This window comes from Hibiscus syriacus, unplaced genomic scaffold (assembly GCF_006381635.1).
Source record: "Hibiscus syriacus cultivar Baekdansim isolate YM2019G1 unplaced genomic scaffold, ASM638163v2 tig00110998_pilon, whole genome shotgun sequence".
NCBI classification, from domain to species: Eukaryota; Viridiplantae; Streptophyta; class Magnoliopsida; order Malvales; family Malvaceae; genus Hibiscus; species Hibiscus syriacus.
Window position 1 is genome coordinate 1,030,795 of NW_024062945.1, and position 8,708 is coordinate 1,039,502.

Genomic DNA, 8,708 nt, shown 5'->3' on the forward strand with positions numbered 1-8,708 from the left:
GGAATCGAAATAGACATACATAAAGGGCGAGCATATCAAGTTAGGAAGGTTAAAAAGTAGCTCAGGTTAGATTTAATGATCTTCGATCATCATACCAGCAGATGGTAAAGACTCAGATTGCAGAAGGATCAGCAAACAAAAGTCGACAGGTTGAAAGAAAACCTAAAGAAGGTAAAGAGGAGCACAAACGAAGCAAACACCATGCCAAGATACTTTCCAAAGAAAAGAAGCATTAGAGCAACGATTGTTGGAAAATCAAGCCCAAAACCATAAACTAAAAGGCAAAATCGTAAGGTTGGAAACTACATTGCAAAGTCAAGAAGGTAATTTGGAAGTTAGAAGCTTGAAAAAGCAAGTAAATGAACTAGAAACCAAGGTTCAAGATCTTTATAGAAAGGCGAATCAACTCCCTATTGTCTCTTATGAAGGAATTTGCAATGGAGCTATTACTGGGAACGTGCCCAATGGAAAGTCAAACAACAGACGAGCTTATTACAAAGTATCTGGAGCAAGCTCAGGGAGTGGCACAATATGGTGGACTTTACATACGAAGCTACCACTTTAAGTGAGAAATTAGAGCTAGAAACCGAAGAAGCTCAAAAGGTATTCAAGTTACTAGAGCATATACAACAGTTAGGAGAAGTTGCTCAGATGTATCTGTACTATGTTTAAAGTTTTATAATAAAACTTTGTTTTAGTATAAAAGTTATTCTAAAAGGAATCATCTCAATATCAACACCTTGCATTTTACATAGTGTGCATTTGACATTATATTTTTTATACTTGTTAATAAACATCCATATTCATTAAAAGGGGTTTTTTTCTTTTTCGAAGTATTTGGACACCTCTAAGCATCCATACAATACCAGAAAAAGGGTAATGGATGATAAGATCGCTCAAATTGAAAAGAATCAACTTGAGATGCAAGAGAAATTTAAGAACGTTCAGGAAGAAATGCATGAACAATTGATAAAATCCCAGAATGATATGATGGAAAAATTTGCAAGTATGTTACAAAGAAGAAATATGGACCAAATAAATACCCCATCTGTTGGTACTTTCACTGAAGTACCCTTATCCTTCAGGCTTCACACCAAGAGTAGATCTTCAAAAAGATAAAATAATGAAGAGCCCCTATACCCCCTAGACCTTTCACATCTCATGTTAAGGCTCAGTCAGAAGAGTAAATATAAATGTACCTAGTGCTTATATAAACGAGCAACAAGTTGAGAATGTTCCAGATTTTGATCAAGAAGAAAAGAAAGAATCCAACAAATAACTGGAACAACTAATGGAAGAAGTTAGGGTCATGAAAGTGGGCTCCAGTGTATATGGACTTGAAGCTAAAGAGTTGAGTTTGGTACCTGATTGGTATTACCACTAAGTTCAAGATCTCAGAGTTTGAAAAATTTGATGGCATGAAATGTCCTTCTACCCATATTACAATGTTTTGTAAGAAGATGAGAGGTTATATAGGGAATGATCACTACTGATCCATTGTTTCCAAGAAAGTTTAACATGTTTGTCCATTCGATGGTACAACCAATTAATTAGAGCTCATATTAAATCTTGGAAAGATTTGGCTAAATCTTTTCTTGAGAAATAAACATGTGAAGGATATAAGACGAATTGAATGGTGTTGCAAAACATGGAAAGAAAATCCAATGAAAGTTTCAGGCATTATGCTCAGAGATAGAGGGACATAGCTGTACAGGTACATCCACCCATGGAAGAAGAGGAGACAAATGTGCTATTTGTTAACACTTTAAAAGCTCCTTTCTTTACTCCTCATAGGGAATTATTTTAAGAGCTTTGCTGACATAGTCACAGCAGGTGAAACGATTGAAATGGCAGGTAAGAATAGGAAACTTGAAAGTGGTGAATCTAGCAAGAACTCATTAATGAAAAAGAAAGAAAGCGAGGTAAATGATGCAAGGAAATATGAATCCAATAATATTACGTCTCGACCTCAGGACATGGATCCTCTACACAAAACTCTGCCAAACAAGGAGCAAGGGAACCAGGGATGGAAAAGAGAGACTTCAGTTTGACCCAATTCCAATGACATACAAAGAGTTATACCAGATATTATATAACAAGTATATAATATCACCCTATCATGTATCACCCATACAACCTCCATATCCTAAGTGGTACAATGATAACTTGTAGTGCGAATATCATGCAGGGGCTCAGGACATTCTATTGAAAATTGTATCGCATTCAAAAGAATTGTTCAAAGCCTGAGAAAAAAGAATATCATAAATTTTGGTGATAAAGAGCAACCAAATTTGTCTCAAAACCATTTTCCAAACCACAGGAGCAGGAATCAATGCAGTTGTAGAGGAAAAAGGAAAGCTGGTTATAAGGAAAGTCAGTGAAGTAAATCACCTATTTTTGGGAGTGGTCTCAATGATCAAAGTTGGTTTGTTGAAATCCAATCTGCTAGCAGAACAATTAAACTGTGGAAATGTATGTCATTATCATGGTTGTGAAGGACATGTTATACAATAATGTCCACCTTTCGGGCCTTGGTACAATAGATGATGGATGACAAGGAAATGGAATTTTCCAAAACAATACCAGAAGAGGAAGAAATGGATATTTGTGCCTCTGAATGATCATTTAGAGAGGTCTACAACTCTAATTATCCTCTAATTATCACACCAAGGACTCAGATGTCAGATAAAAAAGCTCCAAAGGTGGTCATCACTTCTCCATCGCCGTTCCCTTATAAAGATGACAAGCAAGTACCATGGAATTATGATTGTAAAATGGGAGAAAATGCAAATTAAGAGGTAGATGAAGTTGGACATTTACCAGAAGTGGAAGGTGTTATTTAAAAGAACCTGAGAAGTTACGATTGATAAAGGGAAAAATGTTGAATTACAACTGAAAGAGGATGAAACTATCATCAATGAACCTGTAACTGAAAATGAAGCTCTAGAATTCTTGAAGTTTCTCAAACACAGTGAATACAATATTGTTGAACAGTTGCACAAATTGCCAGCTCGTATATCAGTCTTAGCACTTTTATTAAGCTCAGCACATAGAAATGCTTTGTTAAAAGTGTTAAATCAAACTTTTGTGCCAAAGGAATTACCTGTTAACAAATTGGATAGGATAATCGCAAACTTACAAGCTGACAATTTCCTTTCTTTTTCTGAAGATGAAATTCCTTCTGAGATGAGTGGTAGCCCTAAAGCTCTGTACATCACGGTTAAGTGCAAAGGACATATTTTATCTCGAGTGTTAGTATATAATGGCTCAGCTTTGAATGTAATGTCATTAGTGACTTTGAAGAAATTACCAATTAACAGCACACTCATGAGAAATAGTCAGAGTATTGTCCGAGCTTTTGATGGAACCAAGAAAGATGTATTGGGAAAAATCGACATTCCTTTAACTATTGGTCCAGCTACATATGAGATAGAATTCCTTGTAATGGATATTATACCCACCTATAATTATTTACTGGAGACCATGGATTCACCAAGCAAGGGAAGTTCCATCCACATTACACCGAAAGGTAAAATTTGTAATAGATGGTAAGCTGATATGTCTCAATGCTAAAGAAGACATCATTGCTTCAGTATCTACCACTGCCCATATGTTGAGTTGGATGAAGAAGCTATTGAGTGTTCTTTCAGATCATTGGAATTGTCAATGACACATTTGTAGCCAAGGGAAAAAATCCCTAAACCTAAAATTTCAAACTTCACTAAAATGGGACTCAGATTAACCTTAGGAAAAGGAGAAAAAGATAAAAAAGGATTAGGAAGTTATTTGCAAGGACCAGTTAATCCAATTCTTCCTATCTCCAAGAAAGATCGATTGGTTTGGGATATCAGTCGATATAAAAGAGAAACAGAGGGGCATTAGAAAAAGTTAAGAACTGAGAAAGGCAAGGTTAGCTGGAGAAGGTTTTACATGGGAACCAATTATTTTTCCACCATTGAATGATACTTTTGTGTCTAGAGGTTTTTCCAAGAAAATCAGCAAATCAAAGGGATGATTATTGAAGATGCTTCGAAAGAAATGAGTATCAATGTCATATCAGATGATGAATTTGTAGAAAAGAAAGCTATAGGCATTTCCCGCATCATCAGACTTTGAGTTAAATAATTGGATTGTGGAAGAATTACCTGTAGTTTTCAAATCTTTTTTAGAGTAATACACCATAACTTTCACTATTGCTTATACCCTGGGGCAATAGTTTGATTTTGTGTAAAGGGTTAAACTATGTGTTTTTCTTTTCAATAAAAGATGTATTAGTTCCAAATGGCAATAATTTTTAAGTGCATTTTCGTGATTATATATATATATATATATATATATATATATATATATATATATATATATATATATATATATATATATATATACTCTTGATTATTTTTCAGGAACTCAAATATCAATGATAAATGCTGATGATACTGACCCGAAAATTGTGTTCGAGCAGCGGTGTCCTGAGGAAGTCGAGGGTTATGATAATGGTGAGGGATATGACTTACCTTCAGAGTTGTTAAGAATGGTGAAAAGGAGGATAAACAAATTCTACCACATAAGGAACCTATTGAGATCTTAAATTTAGGGTATAATATGGACAAAACGGAGATAAAAATTGGCACTACTTTATCTAATAAAGGACGACAAAATTTGATTGAATTACTGCAAGAAATACAAGGATGTATTTACTTGGTCATATGAAGACATGCTAGGATTGGATACATAATTGGTAGTACATAAGTTACCAATAAGACCAGAATGTAAGCCAGTGCAGCAAAAGTTGAGAAGAATAAACCCAAAATTCTACTCAAGATAAAAGAAGAAGTAAAAAAGCAATTCGATGCTGGGTTTCTTAAAGTGGCCAAATACCCTGAATGGGTAGCAAATATTGTCCCTGTATCAAAGAAAAATGGTAAAGTCCGTATGTGTTGATTACTGAGATCTTAATAGAGCCAGTCCGAAGGATAACTTTCCTTTTCTACATATAGATACATTAGTGGATAATACTGCTAAGAATTCTTTATTCTCATTTATGGACGGTTTCTCTGGCTATAATCAATCATAAAGCACCCTGATGTTATGGAAAAAAATAACGTTTGACACCTTGTAGGGAACGTTTTGTTATAAAGTAATGTCATTTGGACTAAAGATTGCAGGGTAACATATCAAAAGGATATGGTAACATTATTTCATGACATGATGTATAAAGAAATAGAAATTTATGTCGATGATATGATTGTCAAAGCTAAGTCAGAGGAGGAACATTGAGAATTTGAAAAAGCTTTTCCAAAGATTAAGGAAATCTCAGTTAAAGGTTAACCCCAATAAATGCACATTCAGGGTGACATATGGTAAACTCCTAGGATTTGTTGTGAGCCAAAAAGGAATTGAAATAGACCTAGATAAAATTAAAGCTATTCAAGATTTTCCACCCCCACGAACACAAAAGGAGGTTCAAGGATTTTTGGGTAGACTAAATTATATAGCGATTTATTTAACAGCTAACTGAGAAATGTGATCCTATTTTTTTTCGCCTACTTAGAAAGAGTGATTCTGGGACATGGATGAAGAATGTCAAGAAGCCTTTGAGATAGTTAATAATATCTATCAAGTACCCCCCAATCTTGGTACCACCCATCCCAGGAAAACCTTAATTCTTTATTTATCGGTCTGGGAAAATTCAATGGGGTGCGTATTAGGACAACATGATCAAACTGAGAAAAAAGAAAGAGCTATTTATTATCTCAGTAAGAAGTTCACTGGATGAAACAATATATTCTCTAATTGAAAAATTGATGTGCTTTGGTATGGACCACTCGAAGGCTTAGGCAGTACATGTTATATCACATTACTTGGCTTATATCTAGATTTGACCATTTGAAGTATCTAATGGATGTACTCGCATTATCTGGAAGATTAGCTCGTTGGCAAATTCTGTTGTCAGAATTCAATATTCAATATGTCAGTCAAAAAGTAGTAAAATGGAGTGCAATAGCTGAATTTATTAGTAAAATGGAGTGCAAGCTGAATTATTGCAAGTAGAACTTCTCAAGAATGAGCCCAATAGATTTTGATTTTTTAGATGAGGGTTTGATTGTAATTTTAGGGAAGAATCAGTTACACCACTAATGAATATTGGAAGTTGACTTTTGGTGGTGCTTCAAATGCATTGGGACATGTAATTGGGGCAATTTTAATATCACCAGAAGGAGAGCATTATCCATTTACTAATCGACTTAATTTAGATTGCACCAACATATGGATGAGTATGAAGCATGCATTTTGGGATTTAGAGCTGCCATCGAATGTAAAGTAAAATGCTCAAGGTATATGGGCTTCATTTAGTAATTTACCAAATCAGAGGAGAATGAGATACAAAAGATTCCAAGCTTGTAAAATACCATAAATTGGTTCTGGAACTCATCAAAAAAATTTGAAGAAGACTTTCAAGTACCTTTCCATAGAAGAAAATCAAATGACAGATGCCTTGGCAAACTTGGCAGCCACATTTAAGGCAGGTGAGTATTCAAGCATGATGCCTATTGAAATACATGCTTATGAATATCCAACCCATTGTTTTAACATTGAATAAGAGGAAGGAGAAACCCTGGTATTATGATATATTGCAATATATCAGATATCAGAGTTATCCTGAACAAGCAACCGAAATGATAAGAGAACTATCCGAAGAATGGAATCAGGGTATGTACTCGATGGAGAAATCTTGTATAAAAAGAGCCTAGTTCAAGTCCTATTGAGATGTGGATACCAAAGAAACTAAACAATTCTAGAAGAAGTGCATGAAGGAGTATGTAGTACTCATGCTAATAGGCATACAATGGCTAGATAAACTGAGATTTGGATACTATTGGTCAACTATGATAACTGACTGTATCAATTATGCCCGAAAATGTCATAAGTGTCAAATTTATGGAGATAGGATGCACACTCCTCCTCATCCGTTGCTTGTGATGACTCCTGACCATTCTCTATATGGGGCATAGATTTTATTGGACAAATTTTTCCCAAAGCCTTAAATTGTCATCGCTTCATTTTGTTAGCAATAGACTATTTTACCAAATGGGTAGAAGCAGCTTCTTATGTGAACATCACTCAATCCACAGTTTGTAAACTCTTGAAAAATAAATCTTTGTCGATATGGTCTACCAGAAAGGATTATTACTGACAATGCTTTGAATTTAAACAACAAAATGATGAAATCAGTCTGTGAACAATTCCAGATAAAGCATCATAATTCCACCACTTATCGCCCAAAGATGAATGGAGAGGTTGAGGCAACTAATAAGAATATCAAGAGGCTTATGGAGAAGATGACTGAAACTTATAGGATTGGCATGAGAAATTACCATTTTCTGTTAGCCTATCGAACTTCAGTACGAACATCGACTGGGGCAACTCCGTTTTCATTAACCTATGGGATGGAAGCAGTCTTACCTATTGAGGTAGAAATTCCCTCACTACGAGTTTTATCAGAAGTAAAGCTAGATGAGGTAGATTAGGTACAAACCAGATATGACCATTTAAATTTGATTGTAGAAAAGAGAATGAAAGTTATGTAATGGTCAGACGTACCAAAAGAAAATGTTCACCTCCAAGAATTTTATGAAGGAGATCTCGTACTTAGAAGGATTTACCTTTTCAAAAGGATTTCCGGGGAAAGTGGATGCCAAATTTGGAAGGACCTTATATTGTAAAAAGTGTTTTTTTGGAGAAGCTTTAGTCCTTACGGAAATAGATAGACCTGAATTACCTTACCCAGTGAATTCTGACATGGTTAAAAGGTATTTTGCATAAAATAGAAGAAGGATTTAAGATCTTGTTGTTCATCCATATGATTAATGATAAGTTTCAATATTGGAAATCTGGTGATATAAGAAGGAACTTCATACCTTCATCATAATTTCGAGATCCTTTTGACATAAGCTACGCAAGAATCACTTTGCGGCATGCCAGTTCAAAAGCATTTGTGCTATTGGTGTTGAGGATTACTCTTTGTCTTTTACAAGTAAAAGTTTTCCATATAAATTCTTTGCATGAATAAAAAGAAATATTTTTTTGTTTTTCTTTTTGCAAGCATATGCTTTGAAAATTTAAAACATGAAATTTAACTTGAAGTACATAAACGTGGTGTATTGTTGTACAAAAAGTTTTTTTTGAAGAGTACTGATATTCTGAGGCTAACAATGATTTTAACATATGATGACATGATATATGAAACAGTGAAGTGCATAGGAGGTTTCACCTGAAAATGATCTGAAATAGTTGTCATTAATTGAAGGGTTTGTCATTTATACTGGTGGAATTCAAGAAGAACAAAAATAGGTTCAGCTTCGACCAAAAAAGATCAAGGTGGTCAGCTGAGATAAAATGATTATGTTTGCTGCACCCATGATGAGACTGAGTCAAGAATGGACAATAAAAGAGGGTCCTCATTCGAAAAAGAAATACCCTAAAACTTTATCATTGCACACATTTTAGACATAAATAGGATCATGACATGCATGATAGCAAATATAATATAACATCTAACATATTGTTCAAAAGAAAGCTGAAGGTTCAAGATATTGGAACCCAAGAAATGAGTAATTAATTCAAAGTCCCTAAAAGAGGGATATCTAAAGAGCGATAAGCATAGTATTCACGGAAGAGTAGTGGAATCAAATCAACCTTGAATCTGA